Source organism: Schistocerca serialis, chromosome 9 (assembly GCF_023864345.2).
Source record: "Schistocerca serialis cubense isolate TAMUIC-IGC-003099 chromosome 9, iqSchSeri2.2, whole genome shotgun sequence".
NCBI lineage: Eukaryota > Metazoa > Arthropoda > Insecta > Orthoptera > Acrididae > Schistocerca > Schistocerca serialis.
Window position 1 is genome coordinate 359,906,480 of NC_064646.1, and position 20,665 is coordinate 359,927,144.

Consider the following 20,665-nt stretch of genomic DNA (forward strand, 5'->3'; position numbering starts at 1 on the left):
ACGCGCTGCGGCGCGCTCTTCAAAACAGCCATTTTTACCACTGCTCAGCAACCCTGCACCCTGTTGCCACCAAGACAACATTCACCCGCAGTAATTCTGTCCTGGATATGTGCAGAATGCATCCGCTGCCAACGTATGCCAGGTGACTGACATACGTATTTTCACCTTTCCTTTCTTCCCTCTCCACAATCGAACAGAAAGCAATTTATCTATCCAGGAGCCTAAGAATTCGTGGGCTGCTTCAAATTGGTCTCTTTCGCTATTGGAACATGTGGCGTCCCAGCGACAACTGTGTCATAAAGACATTTAAAAAAAGAACTAGGAACGAGAAGTGTATCTCGCGACGAAATAAATGTAAACGAGCCTTATGTGTTTAACAGACCGCATAGGCTTCGTGAAATTTCCCTGTTTTATAGTAAATATTAAATTTAATTCTAGTATCAAGGAGTAGACTCTTAAAGTGTAATAACTTCTACGCTATTAATAAGGGAGAAAATCGCTCCTAGATTGTTCTTCTCTTCCTCTCTCTCTTCGCTTGTTTCTAGTATTAAGAAGCAGACATCTTGCACCGCTAAAATAATGTAAGCATTAATGCTGTTAACCTTGTCAACATAGTAGGTTAAGGTTTATATGTGAGTTATTTCAATGTACAGTGAGCCCTCTGTCATGTTCCTTGCATTGAATTAATTTTTCTTAAGATGTTTACAGCTCCACAATTTTAGCGGCCGCTGCCATTGCGCGTCGACCTATAAAGCGAAACCATAGCGGAAGCACAGAGATCGCCCGCTTTAACGTTTAACTAACATTTTTTTCCAGCAATGAGCCGCAGCCAAGAGCAACATTAGTTTTAAAATTTTACTGCTCAGTTTATACCGAGAGCCAGGATTCGACTACCACAGCCTGAATATGATGGTAAGTGCAGTATTCTTCGAGTGTTGTGTGGGTTCACAATAATTTCAGTATTTTAATCCATGCTCTTAAAGTACAAATACGCTGAGGCTAATTATAATACTCTTATATTTTCATTCTCAAGTAATGAATAGTGAAGGCAGCAAAAGATCAAGTAGGTAAAAAGACGAGGGCTAGTAGATATCCTTGGATAACACAAGATATATTGAATTTAATTGATGAAAGGAAGGAAAATATAAAAAAATGCAATAAATGAAGCAGGTGAAAAGGAATACAAACATCTCAACAATGAGATCGACACGGAGTGCAAAAAGGCTATGCAGGAATGACTAGAGGCCAAACGCAAGGATGTAGAAGCATATGGCACTAGGGGTACGATAGATGACGCCTACAAGAAAAGGAGACCTTTGGAGAAAACAGAACCACCTGTGTGAATATCAAGAGCTCAGATGGAAAACCAGTTCTAAGCAAAGAAGGGAAAGCAGAAAGGTTGAAGGCGTACATGGAGTATCTATACAAGGGTGATGTGTTTGAAGGCAATATTATGGAAATGGAAGGGGACGTAGATGAAGATGAGACGGGAGATACGATACTGCGTGAAGAATTTGACATAGCACTGAAAGGTCTAAGTCGAAACGAGGCCCAGGGAGTAGAGGACATTCCGTTAGAAATGCTGATAGCATTGGGAGCGCCATCCATGACAAAACTTTTCCATCTGGTGAGCAAGATGTATGAGACAGGTGAAATACCCTTAGACTTGAAGAAGAATATAATAATTCCAGTTCTAAAGAAAGCAGTTGCTGGGAGATGTGAAAATTAACGAACTATTAGTTTAACAAGTCGCGGTTACAAAATACTAACACGAATTCCTTACAGACGAATGGAAAATTGGTAGAAGCTCATCTCGGAGAAGATCAGTTTGGATTCCGTAGAAATGTAGGAACACGCGAGGCGAGAAATTTTGACAATGTTGACTGGAACACTCTCTTTCAAATTATGAAGGTGGTAGGTGTAAAACAAAGGGGGCGAAATGCTTTTTATAATATGTACAGAAACCAGATGGCAGTTATAAGAGATGAGGGGCATGAAAGAGAAGCAGTGGTTGAGAAGGTAGTGAGGGAAGGTTGTAGCCTATCCCCGATGTTATTCAATCTGTATATTGATCAACCAGTAAAGGAAACAACAGAAAAAAATGGAGTAGGAATTAAAATGGAGGGAGGAGAAATAAAAAACATCTATGTTTGCCGATAACATTGTAATCCCATCAGAGACAACAAAGGGCTTTGAAGAACAGTTGAACGGAATGGACAGTGTCTTGCAAGGAGGATATAAGATGAACACCAATAAAAGCAAAACGAGGGTCATGGAATATAGTCGATTTAAATCAGGTGATGCTGAGGGAGTTAGATTAGGAAATGGGAGGCTTAAAGTAATAGACGAGGTTTGCTATTTGGGCAACAAAATAACTGATAATGGTCGAAGTACACAAGGTATAAAATTTACACTGGCGATGGCCAGGAAAGCGTTTCTGAAGAAGAGAAGTCTGTTAACATCGAGTATAGATATAAGTGTCAGGTAGTTTTTCTGGAAGTATTTGTATGGAAGTGAAACATGGACGATAAACAATTTAGACAAGAAGAGAATAGAAGCTTCTCGGAGTTGAAGAGGTTTGCACAGGATAGAGTAGCATGGAGAGCTGCTGCAAACCAGACTTTGGACTGAAGACCACAATGACAACATTATATCATCATCATCATTTATCGCGTTAACAATATACAATGAATTAGGGTATAAATGCAGATATTATGAACATTGGTATGCTAATATGTGCCACTCCAGTGTGTTAGTTCTTTTATCCCTGCATCTAACAGTCCTCCCGCAAAGACGTTGTTCTCTACACGGTCGCAACTGCACCAGTAAGTGTGTAACACCCCACCTTGTCTGGATTTTGCGTGTGTTCGTCCCTGTCAAACATATTACAGAGAAATCGGGAGTGGAAATGTACTCAAGAATGGATAAAGCTAGATTTAAATGTCACCCTGTCGCCCCTAATTAATCTGCGGTGGTAGTGTTGACGATAAATCACACCTATTTTTAATTCCAAACATGAACAATAAGGAACCCTTAGGAGGTTCAATGACATCAGACAATTACACAGAAATAAAATAAAGCAAAGAGTGAATTCAGGATCAAATTAATGAAAGTAAAAGCTCTTCTGAATCAACAAATATATTATCCACTTCAGACCAATGCTGAATAAAAACACAAATGAACCATTTACCAATTACCCTCCCAGCTGCGATTGACAGTGAACTGTGTCAAAATCGGTACAAAACGCGATCTCTTATAAATTGGCTGACTGACTGACATCGATACAACACGAAAAATAAGAAGAATCACTACATCCCAAAGTATCGTGAAACCTCAGTGGAAACAGCAATAGCACGGGATCCCGCTATTTAACGCTACTCCTAACGCAGGCCGAAGCGGGAGTGATCTGATAGTACTACTGCTGCTCTGGCTGCGGTCTCCGGCGGGCGACGGCGCGGCTGTAGAATCTGGGTGTTGCGCCTCAGAAACTACACTCCTACAATACTTGGAAACAGACTGCTGTTCGTAAACTTCTCGAATTGCGACAATCTTTCCATGTGCAAATAGCTGACACGGCTAACGTCCTCTCAGAACGAAAGCCCAAGACGGACTACCTCGACAGAGAGTCGAGCAAGATGGCTCTTCGCCTCTGTTTTCCCCACCAAGCGAATCACATCCCTAGAAATGCTCAAAATACCCATTTCCCCAGTGCCGACAAGTGTATGGCCTGGGGATCGAACTATTTTCCACAATTCTTACCTTTCTACCAAATTTCACGAGTAAATTCCGCCCAAGGCCACAGCTGTGGGCAACAACAATTTTTTCGGAATTTTTTTAATTTCTAAGGGACACCTGGGATGCCCCACTTCAATTACTCGAAGGTGTAAAATTAGTGGAACGTAGGCGAGAGCATGCTCAGCAAGCCACTGGCCTGCCCCACTTCAATTGCTCGAAGGCATAAAATTAGTGGAACGTAGGGGAGAGCACACCCGGCAAGCCATAGCTCTGTTTTGTAAACACTTGAGGTTACACACCTGGAGACGTGTTGTCAGGCTGCTGACCCAGCGCTGTCCCCGGTGCCTCTCATACGACGGCAGTTCAATAAGTAATGCAACACATTTTTTTTCTGAAACAGGGGTTGTTTTATTCAGCATTGAAATACACCAGGTTATTCCCCAATCTTTTAGCTACACAACACTATTTTTCAACGTAATCTCCATTCAATGCTACGGCCTTACGCCACCTTGAAATGAGGGCCTGTATGCCCGCACGGTACCATTCCACTGGTCGATGTCGGAGCCAACGTCGTACTGCATCAACAACTTCTTCATCATCCGCGTAGTGCCTCCCACGGATTGCGTCCTTCATTGGGCCAAACATATGGAAATCCGACGGTGCGAGATCGGGGCTGTAGGGTGCATGAGGAAGAACAGTCCACTGAAGTTTTGTGAGCTCCTCTCGGGTGTGAAGACTTGTGTGAGGTCTTGCGTTGTCATGAAGAAGGAGAAGTTCGTTCTGATTTTTGTGCCTACGAACACGCTGAAGTCGTTCCTTCAATTTCTGAAGAGTAGCACAATACACTTCAGAGTTGATCGTTTGACCATGGGGAAGGACATCTAACAGAATAACCCCTTCAGCGTCCCAGAAGACTGTAACCATGACTTTACCGGCTGAGGGTATGGCTTTAAACTTTTTCTCGGTACGGGAGTGGGTGTGGCGCCACTCCATTGATTGCCGTTTTGCTTCAGGTTCGAAGTGATGAACCCATGTTTCATCGCCTGTAACAATCTTTGACAAGAAATTGTCACCCTCAGCCACATGACGAACAAGCAGTTCCGCACAGATGGTTCTCCTTTGTTCTTTATGGTGTTCGGTTAGACAACGAGGGACCCAGCGGGAACAAACCTTTGAATATCCCAGAATATCCCAACTGGTGAGCAATTGTGACAGCACTACCAACAGAGATGTCAAGTTGAGCACTGAGTTGTTTGATGGTGATCCGTCGATCATCTCGAACGAGTGTGTTCGCACGCTCCGCCATTGCAGGAGTCACAGCTGTGCACGGCCGGCCCACACGTGGGAGATCAGACAGTCTTGCTTGACCTTGCGGCGATGATGACACACGCTTTGCCCAACGACTCACCGTGCTTTTGTCCACTGCCAGATCACCGTAGACATTCTGCAAGCGCCTATGAATATCTGAGATGCCCTGGTTTTCCGCCAAAAGAAACTCGATCACCGCCCGTTGTTTGCAATGCACATCTGTTACAGACGCCATTTTAACAGCTCCGTACAGCGCTGCCACCTGTCGGAAGTCAATCAAACTATACGAGACGAAACGGGAATGTTTGAAAATATTCCACAAGAAATTTCCGGTTTTTTCAACCAAAATTGGCCGAGAAAAAAAATGTGTTGCATTACTTATTGAACTGCCCTCGTATAATGCATTGTGTAAGTAGGCTGTTTATGTTTTCTTATTGGCAACGTTACGTAGCGCGCTGTATGAAAATCACTGGCTGTGCTGTGTGCAGTCTGTGGCTAGTTTGCATTGTTGTCTGCCATTGTAGTGTTGGGCAGCGGCAGCTGGGTGTGAACAGCGCGTAGCGTTGCGCAGTTGGAGGTGAGCCGCCAGCAGTGGTGGATGTGGGGAGAGAGATGGTGGAGTTTGGAAATTTATAAGACTGGATGTCATGATCTGTTATGTATATTATGATTTTTCAACACTATTAAGGTAAATACATTGTTTGTTCTCTACTAAAATCTTTCATTTCCTAACTATACCTATCAGTAGTTAGTGCCTTCCGTAGTTTGAATCTTTTATTTAGCTGGCAGTAGTGGCGCTCGCTGTTTTGCAGTAGTTCGAGTAACGAAGATTTTTGGTGAGGTAAGTGATTTGTGAAAGGTATAGGTTAATGTTAGTCAGGGCCATTCTTTTGTAGGGATTTTTGAAAGTCAGATTGCGTTGCGCAAAAATATTGCGTGTCAGTTTAAGCACAGTCAGGTATAATTTTTCCAAGGGGACGTTTCAATTGACGCAAAATCTGATAGTTATAAAATCACGTAATTATCCCTGTATTACATAGCGAGCGTGCCGATGCGTTTCCACAGACATTTCATACACCGTAATCAAGTGTATTACTCCAACAAATAACAACTAATTATCTACAAAGCTATTGCTCCGCTGTCAGTCGTTTTAATTGACCTGAAGCGCTCGCAAAGTGATTATAGTCACATTAAATGGACTCGTGTAAGGACAAGACCGTTGCCACCTTACAAGTGCAGTACATCTGGCAGTGTAGATTGACCGATTTCCGTCCAGGCATCCACTCTTCAACCACTTACCTACTGCTCAGGGCAAAATAAACTTTAAATGGCTTGCAATTGCCAAATGCACTTGAAAGTTCTAACTGACGTAACAGCATACTACTCCTAACAGCTATAATTGTTAGTTTCCAAGTGAAATAAGTACTGATGTGCATTTATGTTCAATTATGTATCTGTGTAAATACGTTTATACGTGTATCTATGTATACATGCCAGTATGTACGAGGGCAGTTCAATAAGTAATGCAACACATTTTTTTTCTCGGCCAATTTTGGTTGAAAAAACCGGAAATTTCTTGTGGAATATTTTCAAACATTCCCGCTTCGTCTCGTATAGTTTCATTGACTTCCGGCAGGTGGCAGCGCTGTACGGAGCTGTTAAAATGGCGTCTGTAACGGATGTTTCTTTTGGCGGAAAACCAGGGCATCTCAGATATTCATAGGCGCTTGCAGAATGTCTACGGTGATCTGGCAGTGGACAAAAGCACGGTGAGTCGTTGGGCAAAGCGTGTGTCATCATCGCCGCAAGGTCAAGCGAGACTGTCTGATCTCCCGCGTGCGGGCCGACCGTGCACAGCTGTGACTCCTGCAATGGCGGAGCATGCGAACACACTCGTTCGAGATGATCGACGGATCACCATCAAACAACTCAGTGCTCAACTTGACATCTCTGTTGGTAGTGCTGTCACAATTGTTCACCAGCTGGGATATTCAAAGGTTTGTTCCCGCTGGGTCCCTCGTTGTCTAACCGAACACCATAAAGAGCAAAAGAGAACCATCTGTGCGGAATTGCTTGCTCGTCATGTGACTGAGGGTGACAATTTCTTCTCAAAGATTGTTACAGGCGATGAAACATGGGTTCATCACTTCGAACCTGAAACAAAACAGCAATCAATGGAGTGGCGCCACACCCACTACCCTACCAAGAAAAAGTTTAAAGCCAGTAAAGTCATGGTTACAGTCTTTTGGGACGCTGAAGGGGTTATTCTGTTAGATGTCCTTCCCCATGGTCAAACGATCAACTCTGAAGTGTATTGTGCTACCCTTCAGAAATTGAAGAAACGACTTCAGCGTGTTCGTAGGCACAAAAATCAGAACGAACTTCTCCTTCTTCATGACAACGCAAGACCTCACACAAGTCTTCGTACCCGAGAGGAGCTCACAAAACTTCAGTGGACTGTTCTTCCTCATGCACCCTACAGCCCCGATCTCGCACCGTCGGATTTCCATATGTTTGGCCCAATGAAGAACGCAATCCGTGGGAGGCACTACACGGATGATGAAGAAATTATTGATGCAGTACGACGTTGGCTCCGACATCGACCAGTGGAATGGTACCGTGCAGGCAAACACGCCCTCATTTCAAGGTGGCGTAAGGCCGTAGCATTGAATGGAGATTACGTTGAAAAATAGTGTCGTGTAGCTAAAAGATTTGGGGAATAACCTGGTGTATTTCAATGCTGAATAAAACAACCCCTGTTTCAGAAAAAAAATGTGTTGCATTACTTATTGAACTGCCCTCGTAGATGGAAAAAAGCTTTTTCAAAAGTTGCTCTAAATATATTTTAATGCTTAATCTCTTTTCAGAGAACGTTTAACAATCACATTGACTTACACACACTTTTGACACTTTACAAAGCCTGTGAGGATTGTACGAGATAACACGACATGATGACGAAGTGTATTCTCCAAATGGCATTAATTATTAAAACAAATTTGCAACAGTGTTCGAAAAAAGTTATGGACATGAATGATAAGCTATACAAGACGCTGTTAGCCCGAAAACGAAAGTTGCCATGCCTAAAAGAATACACAAAAAGCGCGCTTTTTGGTCCCACGGAGCACATATTTTTTCCCATGGTGGAGGTAAAGTAAACAAGAATACAACCATTTTGTTTGCATTGGACGAACTTTGTGTGTTTTTCGTCTGAAGGGTGGACTACAGCATCGCACTGTTTCTAGACATCACTCTACCTGCAGCTGAGCACATTTGCAATTATATACATTGCGTCACTTGCTTTTCCTGATGCACCTTCGACTGCCTGACAAAACACAAATCCGTTAGACGCCATTCGAACCGACACTCGGTCATTTCGCCCTGACAGTGGTGCATTGCGGTATCAATGTCGTGCATTCAACTTCCGTACTAAGTCACGACTTGCCTTATAGCCCTACGTGCTTCATTAAGACAGGACGAGTCGACGAATAGAAAGCGATGGCAGCACCACAGTTCTCAGACACTCGCTTAATTACAGTGGAAGTAAGAAGCCAATACAGTATAGCACTGACGTAACGCTAGGGTCTTGATTTCCAAGCCATACAGCCACAACAGTCGTAGTCTCTCCGTTCCTGGTTTCTACTGTCCCTCGGACAGTCCCATAATCTTTGTCAGCCCCAATGGACGTACATGCTCTAGAAGTACAGTACGCTGACTCAACCTGTGATGTAAGGATGTGTCACGTGTACCCACAAATAAGAACTTAGTAACTTTCTTGTCGGAAGTAAAAAGAATTAAAAGAAATTTTCTTCCCAGTGAAAGATTCGGGCACTGGAGGGGAGGGTTGAGGGGGGGGGGGGGAGGGAGGACGCGGGATGGTACAGTCATGAGCTGGAAGAATTGCACAAAAGGTCAAAACTTGAAAACCTGATGAGAAGCAAACGTCTTGTCTAGACGAATGGTCAAGTCGTCACCCATTGATGGCCTTTAAAACTCTTGTACTCTGTTCCCTATTAAGTGTTACAATGATAAAGATGATGTATTCATGGCAGGCTTGAGACTGCGAACCACAGCCTGGGGAACTACGAAAATGGCCGTATAACAAGGCTGCAGAACAGCCACCTCGAGCAGACCGTCATGAGCTACTCTAAGTAACCATATTTTCTGAGTTCATCGCTCCTCTCTGCTTGCCTAATTCGTAATATAGCTCTGCTGCACTACCACAGGTCTTTGAGTTTGCCAGCAGTAGCCGACAGCAACTCACAGGTGAAGAAACATTTCCTTGAGTATCTCTGCTAGTGTGGTCTGTGTTGTGTGAAACACTGTGAATTTGCTCACAGTTATGATCAAATGTCACTTCTGATAGACTCTAAACATCTGAAATTTCATGTGTCACTTTCTTCTTCTTCTTGCATTTCTCAATTTTAGTTTTCATTCCTTTGTTGTTTTTTCCTTTTCTTCCAGTATTCCTGTCTTCATACCACTTTGTACAAGTTTCCTTTTCTGTTCTACCTCGGAATTCTCCTGGTTTTAAAACTTTTTTCCCTAAAAACCAGACGCTCCGGGTAGCCGCGCGATCTGAGACGCCTTCCCACGTTTCGCGCGACTCTACCCGTCGGATGTTCCGAGTCCTCCCTCGAGCATGGGTGTGTGTGTATGTGTGTTAGTATAAGTTAGTTTAAGTAGTGTCTAAGCCTAGGGACCGATCACCTCAACAGTTTGGCCCCACAGGAACTTACCACAACTTTCCAATTTTCCTAAAAACCTCTCTTTTCAATGTGTCTGTCTTCTCTTATGTTGTCTCTTTCCAACTCCTTCTAACCTCTTCAATCCAGGTATTGTTAATTTCTTTTCCCTAAGGTATTTGAAGATCTCTTTTGTCAGATAATTGTCACCTACTCTATAAATATGTCCAAAATTAGTAATGTCTTTGTCTTTACTTTTTATTAAATTTCATAATAACTCCTTAATTTCCAAAATTCTGCATTTATCTGAGGACCTAACTTTTCATAATAATTACTTCTAATTTATCAAGCTTATAACCTAATGCTATATATTCGGTAGTATGAGACATTCCTGTTTCACTGCTTTGTTGTAGTCCATTAAGTCTGCTGCGAAATATTTTTTTGTTGTAAGTATTCTTAGTTATGCCAAATATATTTTTTTGGTTCTGTTGTATCCTTTCCTCTAAAGCAGCTTTTTCTTAACTGTTTTCTTGAGTAGTCTCTCCCAAATATTTGAAATTTTTACCTTTTCGGTTTTCTCAGAACATGTTATTAAATACTTTGAAGCACTTTTTGTATTTGTCACAAATTTTTTCTCTGCAAACACTGTTAAAGACTGTCGTGTTTGCTGTCTCATTGAGAAGACTCACGTTGTTGCGTTTGTCAGGTTTTCAGAAAGTATGGGAGTCTTCTCCAAAAGGTAGGCAATTTACTACATCACGTTTGTTTTTAATCTCTAGCACGAGTGGCGATATTTTGGATTCTTTAACTTGTCCTTACAGGCGAAATATAAGTAGGTAAAAGACATGAGGTTGTCTGATGTACATATTTATTTTGAAAGGTTGAGATATCTCCACCATAAATTGTAATCTCACGATTGTGTCTATCAGAGTTTCTCGGCTTAGGTTCTCCAACCACGGTTATTCATTTTGGAGTTAAATTTTTCTCGTAAACAAAGATTCGTGACGTAAGTGATATTAGTATTTGATAGTCATTACATCAAATGGTTCAAATGGCTCTGAGCACTATGGGACTTAACATCTGTGGTCATCAGTCCCCTAGAACTTAGAACTACTTAAACCTAACTAACCTAAGGACATCACACACATCCATGCCCGAGGCAGGATTCGAACCTGCGACCGTAGCAGCCTCGCGGTTCCGGACTGAGCGCCTAGAACCGCTAGACCACCGCGGCCGGCATAGTCATTACATAACGTGACTGTAAAAGTGTTTATGTACTGCTACAGCAAGTAGATGGCCACAATGCAAGTTAATGCAACATATGGGCTGTAAGCCGACCTGCTCGGCGTCCAAGACGACTGATTGCAGTGGGTAATGAGTAGAGGACAGTGTGTAACTTGGCTTGCACATGTGTACTGGTTTCCTGATCTGCATATCGCTTGATATGATGGCAATCATGTTTTTAATAGCAGGCTGAAGTAAAGAAACGTCGGAATAGACCAATACGAAGTGAACTTCCGTGATTTAGCCGTCACTCGCAAGTGGCAAATTTTCATTTTGTAACATGCAGTAACAAAATTGTGGCTGCAACAGTAGCGTAGCATAAAAAAGGAGAAGCAGCACGGGATAATTAATTCAAACTACAATAAATCAGAGACAACAAAGCAGGCAGTGTCGGCGCGCGTATTTCAAACCGAGTGGCGCGTGAATTGGGGGATGGAGCGGATACGGCCGAAAAAAAAAGTGGAGAGGGGTAGCTTCCATTGTACGCGTGTATAAAGAATAACATATAATTTATCGCCTCGCGAACAGTGACAATAACATTTAGAACGGCGGCTCAGTGTTGGCAAAAAGCGGCAGCGGCGGTCGTTTGTGCCGAATAGCAGGTCGGTGGTCTCGACACAATGGCTTTGAATTATTTACTCCCCCGGCGGGCGCGGGAGGAGGGACACAAAAATGTCTGCGGTCGGCGTTTGCCGATGTCTGTCCAGAGACAGGGCGCTTTGTCTGGGGGGCGGCAGACAAGCGCCTGCGGTTAAAGGCAGAGCGCGAGACGCCGCGCCCGGTTTTTAGGGGTGGGGGTGGGGGTGAGGGCTGCGGGGGTGGGGCAGCGTTTTGTCACAAGTGTCGGGGCTGCGCAACAGGCTGCCTGCCTCGCCAGCCGCTGCCGAGTGCGTGAGTGACTTGCAGACCACTGGCTGAGGCTGGAGCCACGGTTTAATGACTGCCCTCACTCAGAGAAGCACATGTGCTACACAGAGTTTTTATTTTGCTTTGATTTCCTAGATATATACAGGACGAAAACGGGAAAATTACTACATATACAGGGTGAGTCACGAGGTTTTCCCCCGGTTTCTGGAGGGTATTACTTAGGTTATTTGACAAAAAGCCGGCCGGTGTGGCTGTGCGGTTCTAGGCGCTGCAGTCCGGAACCGCGGGACTGCTACGGTCGCAGGTTCGAATCCTGCCTCGGGCATGGATGTGTGTGATGTCTGTAGGTTAGTTAGGTTTAAGTAGTTCTAAGTTCTAGGGTACTGATGACCACAGATGTTAAGTCCCATAGTGCTCAGGGCCATTTTGAAAAAAAAAATATAAATACAGTAATGGGATCAGATCCGTAACTAAGGAGCTACAGTAATTGAAAAACTCAGGAAAATGGCAGAAAAAACTTTTATTGTAGGATTTCACTATCAAAAATGCACATAACAATTTAAACAGTTTTGTAGCAGTCTCTTGCATTCAGAATGGATTTCAAGCAAGTGTTTAAAATTTTCTCCCTGCATTTGAAGGCAAAGATACGCACGGGAACGAGCCGCGCGAGCAGCATTTCGTAATTTCATATGCTCGTTCATTACTGACGTTGCGGCATCGAAAATGTGTTGTATCAATTCCTCTCGTGTTTTCACCTTAACTTTGTACTCGATGTCTTTCATCCCATCCCCTCCCCCCCCCCCCCCCCAGATGCGGTAATGTTCAAATGCGTGTGAAATCTTATGGAACTTAACTGCTAAGGTCATCAGTCCCTAAGCTTACACACTACTTAACCTAAATTACCCGAGGGAGGACTCGAACCTCCGCCGGGACCAGCCGCACAGTCCATGACTGCAGCGCCTTAGACCGCTCTGCTAATCCCGTGCGGCAGATGCAGTAATCTAGGGGTGATAAATCTTGGGACCTGGCAAGACAGTTGACACGACCCCCGCGACCTATCCATCGATGTGGAAACTGCTGATTAAGATAAGCTGTCACCACATGGTGGAAGTGTGCAGGTGTCCCGTCATGTTGGACATACATGTCGCGTCTTGTTTCCAGAGGAACATCTTAAAGAAGCTGCGGTGTCTTCTCGTAAAAAGACTAGGCTTAGACTACGAGAGTACGCACTGGGCAGTTGGTAATCATCACTCTTCAATGAGGCATTTGTTAAGAATGATGGGGTATTTCTGTTTGGGCTTCCTGTACAGCCATCATAGGACCCTACGCTGCACTTGCAGTACAAGTCGGATGCACGCAGTCTTTCTGCTGCTGACGAGGCGTAGCACCTCCAGCCAGGTTTTGGTGCATACTTTGGAGTACTGTCCTGTATTACTGCCAAATAAATGTGGTGTTGTCAACGATGTTTCCTTGGTGTTCTCAAGAGTAATTAGGACCTCATCACCATATCCCATCTGGCTGTCTCCTGGCGGCTGTGAGAGTGTGGGACTTGAACCCCATATCTTTGCATCGTGCAACACCCACATATCTAGGACAACAAGAACTGACCATATGCAGTTCCACCTTTAGGTCAACAGCTACGAGCTGAATTTCACGACAATGTGTTGTGGTGAGTGACTCATATTTGTTTGCATCCTTTTTTGTTTTTTCATGGCCATGTTGAGCGTTAAGGACCTTCACAACACGTTAAAAGTGTCGTTTGTCAAACTACAAGACTTCACAGACTTGTCTCACTTCGTGGGAACACTAGAGAAGTTTACTTGTACACAGTGTGCTGTCCGAACTGCAATTTATCTTGGCATGACTTGCCTTGTGTTCAAGTTGTGTCAGCTATGTGTAGTATGTGTAGAGGGGTTGGTCGCCAAGTACACCTGTGCTTGTTAGGCTACGATACAATGTGAAGATTACGTTTAATTTAATTCCTTTTTTGCCTATTGTCTGTGAAGTTTCCTTGTTTGTGGTGTAACAGCTGAGGGAGTTTACGCAAATGCCAGAAGTAAGAGCAGCTACACTGAATGAAACAGTGGAGCTCTGAAGGGGCAGATAGCCGCGTTGTAAGGACCAAACATTGGTGAACTGGCCACAGGTCTATTATAGCGCTATCAGAAGCAGAAAACATAGGTTCTTTAGGGAAAAACTCAATGGACTATCGCAGAAGTACGACGAGTCACTGGAATCGTTCTCTGACAAGATTAGGAAACTGAACTCACAAAAGCATGAAGTGATGTAGAATTTGGAGGCCGATGGAGTGATTCTGCATGAGACAGAGAGTAGTACTAGGGATGTAATCATACAGTGTAGGCTTTCACGGCCGGTATTGTCTTCAGTTAAAACTTCCGGGCTAAGAGGTCGTGGTCGATGTACCACCGCCTCTCAGACCGGAAGTTTTAACTGAAGAGTACTAGGGATGTGTTTCTATGAGGTATTTCTGCTGATATGTCAATGAAGATCAGAATGGAGAACACAAGTGACTTACTTACTGCCATTAAGATTGATATGCAATTAGAGGAGATCCACAATGCTACATGGAGACAGAGCGATCGTGGTGTTTCTTCTTCTGAAGTATTTTATATGTGGGCGCAAGCACCACATCATGAACAATGTCGTCAACCTGAATGTCATGAATGTGGAGAGGTGGAATGTCAAGTGCGTGACTGTCAGAGGAAGGCAAGGGACAAGCAACGTCCCAATAATTGGTCGTTAAGCGGCAATGGGGGTGCCTCATCTGTGGGATGGCATTCCCCATAGAACATAAGACTGTGGAAAACGTATACAGAGACGGAGTGTTTCCAGAATGAGATTTTCACTCTGCAGCGGAGTGTGCGCTGATATGAAACTTCCTGGCAGATTAAAACTGTGTGCCGGACCGAGACTCGAACTCGGGACCTTTGCCTTTCGCGGGCAATTGCTCTACCAACTGAGCTACCCAAGCACGACTCACGCCCCGTCCTCACAGCTTTACTTCTGCCAGTACCTCGTCTCCTATCTTCCAAACTTTACAGAAGCCCTCCTGCGAACGGAGTGTTGTATACTCTGCGAAATAAATGATACGGAACATAAATTTCTAGTCGACACGGGATAATGTGTCATTAGTTAGTCTCGGTCTTTTGGGCAGAATGAGACTGAGGTCGTCCCGTTGTAGGTTACTCCGAGTAGGTGATAATGAAGTCATTGGGGACAATGCTGTTCAGTTTTAACGTGGGAATAAGTGTTGTCGAGGGGATGCATAAGTATTGCCGGGTGTTGGTGAGGGGTATTGTGAGATGCTGGGACTCGATTTTCTTGTTAAAGATTACCCAAAATTTGACCTTTGCAGCGTACAATTGGACTTATTGAGACATTGTTTCTCCTGGGGGCAATAGCTACAAGCTTTACAGCAGACACAGGCACTAAAAATCAATTCTCATGGCATAATACTGCAAGGTACAGGGAAGTTGATCTGCTAGAGCATAGATACGGATATTTTATGTTTCCGGTCAGTCTTGATAACTTTGGCAAGGACGAAGGGAATTTGCCAATGGGTTTACTAATCGCTAATTTGGATGTTTTGGAGGAAGATGACATAGACAAGTCAACTGAGGACCTTTGGCACATGAAAACTGTCAATGTATCTGCATTACGTGAGAAAGTGAGACATTTACAGGAATGTGATACAGAAGAAATGGAACGTTTGTTACTGTAGTTCATTGATTTGTTTAATCCGAGTGGTCCGTCACTCACGCAACACAGAATATCAACGAGGAATAATGCTCCAGTATGCAAGAACCCGTATAGAGTTCTGAAGTGTATGCAACCAATAAAGGAAGACTTTACCGAGCAGCTGATAGTATTATTGAGCATAGTGATAGTCCATGGGGGGAGGGGCACCAGTAATCAGTAATTTTGGTCCCAATGGCAATAAAAATGCAAATTTTGCTGTGACTACCGATGACACAATGCACGAACGATCACCAGTACATATCTGGCACTAAACATAACAGACTCTCGACAACTTGAATCAGTTTAACTAATAGAAGCAGCACCAGAGGACGATTAAAGCCAGCTTTTTCCATGCCAGGAAATCATTTCTAATATCGTTGAATGCCATTCGGACTCTTTTAGAGATTATTGGATGGTGTACTTAGAGGATTGCAACCAAAACAATGTTTGATCTGTCTGGATGTCATAATGGTGTTTCCAAAGGACGTGGAAGAGCATGTTCGGCAGTTGGAGGAGATATTCAAAAGACTGAGTACAGCACAGCTAACCCTACGCATCAATAAATATTAGTTTTCATCGACGGAAATAAATTATCTAGGGCATATAATAGGCAAGGAAGGTGTGAGAACAGGGCCACGTTTACTCTCAGCAGTTCAGAAATTTTCGCCACCAAAGGCAACTAAACAGATGCAGAGTTTCATTGGTCTCTGTAATTATAGTCAATTCGTAAATGACCCTACTGAAATTGCTGGACCTCTGAACCGTTTTTTGTGGAAAGAAGCAAAATTTGAATGGTGTACTGAATGTAAGACGGCATTTGATACTTTAAAGGGAGCACTGACATCAGAGGCAATTATGATATTCGCCGATTTCGAAAAATAATTTATTCTGTTTTGTAACCATATGGCTCTGGGGGTTGTCCTAGGACAGAAAAGAGATGGTGAAGACTGTGTTGTAGCGTAGGCATTCCGACAGTTGAACAAAGCAGAGAAAAATTATTCCACGACTGAGAAGGAATAGACTCCCAGTTATGTGCCTGGTTCGAAAACTCCTTAAGTAGTAGAACCCAGTATGTTGTTTTTGATGGCGAGTGTTCATCGGAGACAAGGGTAACATCAGGAGTGCCCTGCAGACGTACACATTTTTCACAACGCTGACGCCATGATTCCATGGCAGCGGCGAAGGCTTCTTTAGGAGTTTGTTTTGACCACTGGAAAATCGCTGAGGCAATAGCAGCACGGCTGGTGAATGTGCGGCCACGGAGAGTGTGAAACTTCCTGGCAGATTAAAACTGTGTGCCCGACCGAGACTCGAACTCGGGACCTTTGCCTTTCGCGGGCAAATGCTCTACCATCTGAGCTACCGAAGCACGACTTACCCCCGGTCCTCACAACTTTACTTCTGCCAGTATCTCGTCTCCTGCCTTCCAAACTTTACAGAAGCTCTCCTGCGAACCTTGCAGAGCTAGCACTCCTGAAAGAAAGGATATTGCGGAGACATGGCTTAGCCACAGCCTGGGGGATGTTTCCAGAATGAGATTTTCACTCTGCAATCAGCGCACACTCCGCTGCAGAGTGAAAATCTCATTCTGGAAAAATCCCCCAGGCTGTGGCTAAGCCATGTCTCCGCAGTATCCTTTCTTTCAGGAGTGCTAGTTCTGCAAGGTTCGCAGGAGAGCTTCTGTAAAGTTTGGAAGGCAGGAGACGAGATACTGGCAGAAGTAAAGTTGTGAGGACCGGGCGTAAGTCGTGCTTCGGTAGCTCAGATGGTAGAGCACTTGCCCGCGGAAGGCAAAGGTCCCGAGTTCGAGTCTCGGTCGGGCACACAGTTTTAATCTGCCAGGAAGTTTCATATCAGCGCACACTCCGCTGCAGAGTGAAAATCTCATTCACGGAAAGTGTCTTTCATTGTTGGAAAAAGCCAAAAGTCACTAGGAGCCAGGTCAGGTGAGTAGGGAGCATGAGGAATCACTTCAAAGTTGTTATCACGAAGAAACTAAAATGGTTCAAATGGCTCTGAGCACTATGGGACTCAACTGCTGTGGTCATCAGTCCCCTAGAACTTAGAACTACTTAAACCTAACTAACCTAAGGACATCACACACATCCATGCCCGAGGCAGGATTCGAACCTGCGACCGTAGCAGTCGCACGGTTCCGGACTGCGCGCCTAACGAAGAAACTGTTGCGTAACGTTAGCTCGATGTGCGGGTGCGTTGTCTTGGTGAAACAGCACACGCGCAGCCCTTCCTGGACGTTTTTGTTGCAATGCAGGAAGGAATTTGTTTAAAAAAAAATGGTTCAAATGGCTCTGAGCACTATGGGACTAAACATCTCTGGTCGTCAGTCCCCTAGAACTTAGAACTACTTAAACCTAACTAACCTAAGGACAACACACACATGCATGCCCGAGGCAGGATTCGAACCTGCGACCGTAGCAGTCGCGCGGCTCCGAACTGGGCGCCTAGAACCGCTAGACCACCGCGGCCGGCTGTTCTTCAAAACATTTTCGTAGGATGCACCTGTTACCGTAGGGCCCTTTGGAACGCAATGGGTAAGGATTACGCCCTCGCTGTCCCAGAACATGGACACCATCATTTTTTCAGCACTGGCGGTTACCCGAAATTTTTTTGGTGGCAGTGAATCTGTGTGCTTCCATTGAGCTGACTGGCGCTTTGTTTCTGGATTGGAAAATGGCATCCACGTCTCATCCATTGTCACAACCGACGAAAAGAAAGTCCAATTCATGCTGTCGTTGCGCATCAACGTTGCTTGGCAACATGCCACACAGGCAGCCATGTGGTCATCCCTCAGCATTTGTGGCACCCACCTGGATGACACTTTCCGCATTTTCAGGTCGTCATGCAGGATTGTGTGCACAGAACCCACAGAAATGCCAACTCTGGAGGCGATCTGTTCAACAGTCATTCGGCGATCCCCCAAAACAATTTTCTCCACTTTCTCGATCATGTCGTCAGACCAGCTTGTGCGAGCCCGGGGTTGTTTGGGTTTGTTGTCACACGGTGTTCTGCCTTCATTAAACTGTCGCACCCTTGAACGCACTTTCGACACATCCATAACTCCATCACCACATGTCTCCTTCAACTGTCGATGAATTTAAATTGGTTTCACACCACGCAAATTCAGAAAACGAATGATTGGACGCTGTTCAAGTAAGGAAAACGTCGCCATTTTAGGTATTTAAAACAGTTCTCATTCTCGCCGCTGGCGGTAAAATTCCGTCTGCCCTACGGTGCTCCCATCTCTGGGACGTATTGACAATGAACGCGGCCTCATTTTAAAACAATGCGTATGTTTCTATCTTTTTCCAGTCCGGAGAAAAAAAATCGGAGGCGTTAGAACTTGAATGCACCTCGTACATAAATGATGTAGCAGATAGGGTGGGCAGCAGTCTGCGCTTTTTCACTGTTGTGTACAGGAAGGTGAAGAAGATAAGTGACTGTAGGTTGATACAAGATGACCTAGACAATATTTCTAATTGGTGTGATAAATGGCAGCTGGCTCTAAATGTAGGAAACTGTAAGTTAATGTGGTTGAGTAGAAAAAACAGGCCCGTAATGTTCGTATACCGCGTTTGTAGTATCCTTCTTGACGCAGTCATGTCGTTTAAATATCTGGGCATAACGTTGCCAAGCAACTTGAAATGGAATTGTAGTAGGGAAGGCGAATGGTCGATTTCAGTTTATTGGGAGAATTTTTGGAAAGTGTAGTTCATCTCTAAAGGAGACCGCTTATAGGACGCTAGTGCGACCTATTCTTGAGTATTGTATCAGGGTTTGAAGTCCGCACCAGGTTGTATTGAAAGAAGAGATCGAAGCAATTCAGAGGCGGGCTGCTAGATTTGTTACCGATAGGTTCGATCATCATGCAAGTGTTATATGCTTTAGGAGCCAAAACGGGAACCCCTGGAGGGCGAAGACAGTCATTTCGAAGAACACTACAGAGGAAGTATAGAGAACAGGCGTTTGAACCTGACTATAGCACGATCCTACTGCTGCCAACATACACTACTGGCCATTTAAAAATTCCTACACTAAGGAGAAATGCAGACGATAGACGGGTATTCATTGGACAAATGTATTATACTAGAACTGACATGTGATTACATTTTCACGCAATTTGGGTGCATAGATCCTGAGAAATCAGTACCCACAACAACCATCTCTGGCCGTAATAACGGCCTTAATACGCCTGGGCATTGAGCCAAACAGACCTTGGATGGCGTGTACAGGTACAGCTGCCCATGCAGCTTCAACACGATACCACAGTTCATCAAGAGTAGTGACTGGCGTATTGTGACGAGCCAGTTGCTCGGCCACCATTGACCAGACGTTTCAATTGGTGAGAGATCTGGAGAATGTGCTGGCCAGGGCAGCATTCGAATATTTTCTGTATTCAGAAAGGCCCGTACAGGACCTGCAACATGCGGTCGTGCATTATCCTGCTGAAATGTAGGGTTTCGTAGGGATCGAATGAAGGGTAGAGCCACGGGTCGTAACACATCTTAAATATAACGTTCACTATTCAAAGTGCCGTCAATGCGAACAAGAGGTGACCGAGACGTGTAACCAATGGCACCCCATATCATCACGCCGGGGGATACGCCAGTAAGGCGATGACGAATACACGCTTCCGATGTGCGTTCACCGCAATGTCGCCAAACACGGATGCGACCATCATGATGTTGTAAACAGAACCTGGATTCATCCGAAAAAATGACGTTTTGCCATTCGTGCACCCAGGTTCGTCGTTGAGAACACCATCGCGGGCGCTCCTGTCTGTGATGCAGCGTCAAGGGTAACCGCAGCCATGGTCTCCGAGCTGATAGTCCATGCTGCTGCAAACGTCGTTGAACTGTTCGTACAAATGGTTGTTGTCTTGCAAACGTCCCAATCTGTTGACTCAGGGATCGAGACGTGGCTGCACGATCCGTTACAGCCATGCGGGTAAGATGCCTGTCATCTCTACTGCTTGTGATACGAGGCAGTTGGGTTCCAGCACGGCTTTCCGT

The 20,665-nt window shown here is 44.5% G+C and overlaps 1 non-coding gene across 1 annotated transcript; it reads right to left on the bottom strand.

Moving 5' to 3' along the window:
- Positions 1 to 14,794: 14,794 nt before the first annotated feature.
- Trnas-cga (transfer RNA serine (anticodon CGA)) lies at positions 14,795 to 14,869 on the bottom strand. Its single transcript has one exon. It is a non-coding gene; the product is annotated as a tRNA-Ser (tRNA).
- Positions 14,870 to 20,665: the final 5,796 nt, after the last annotated feature.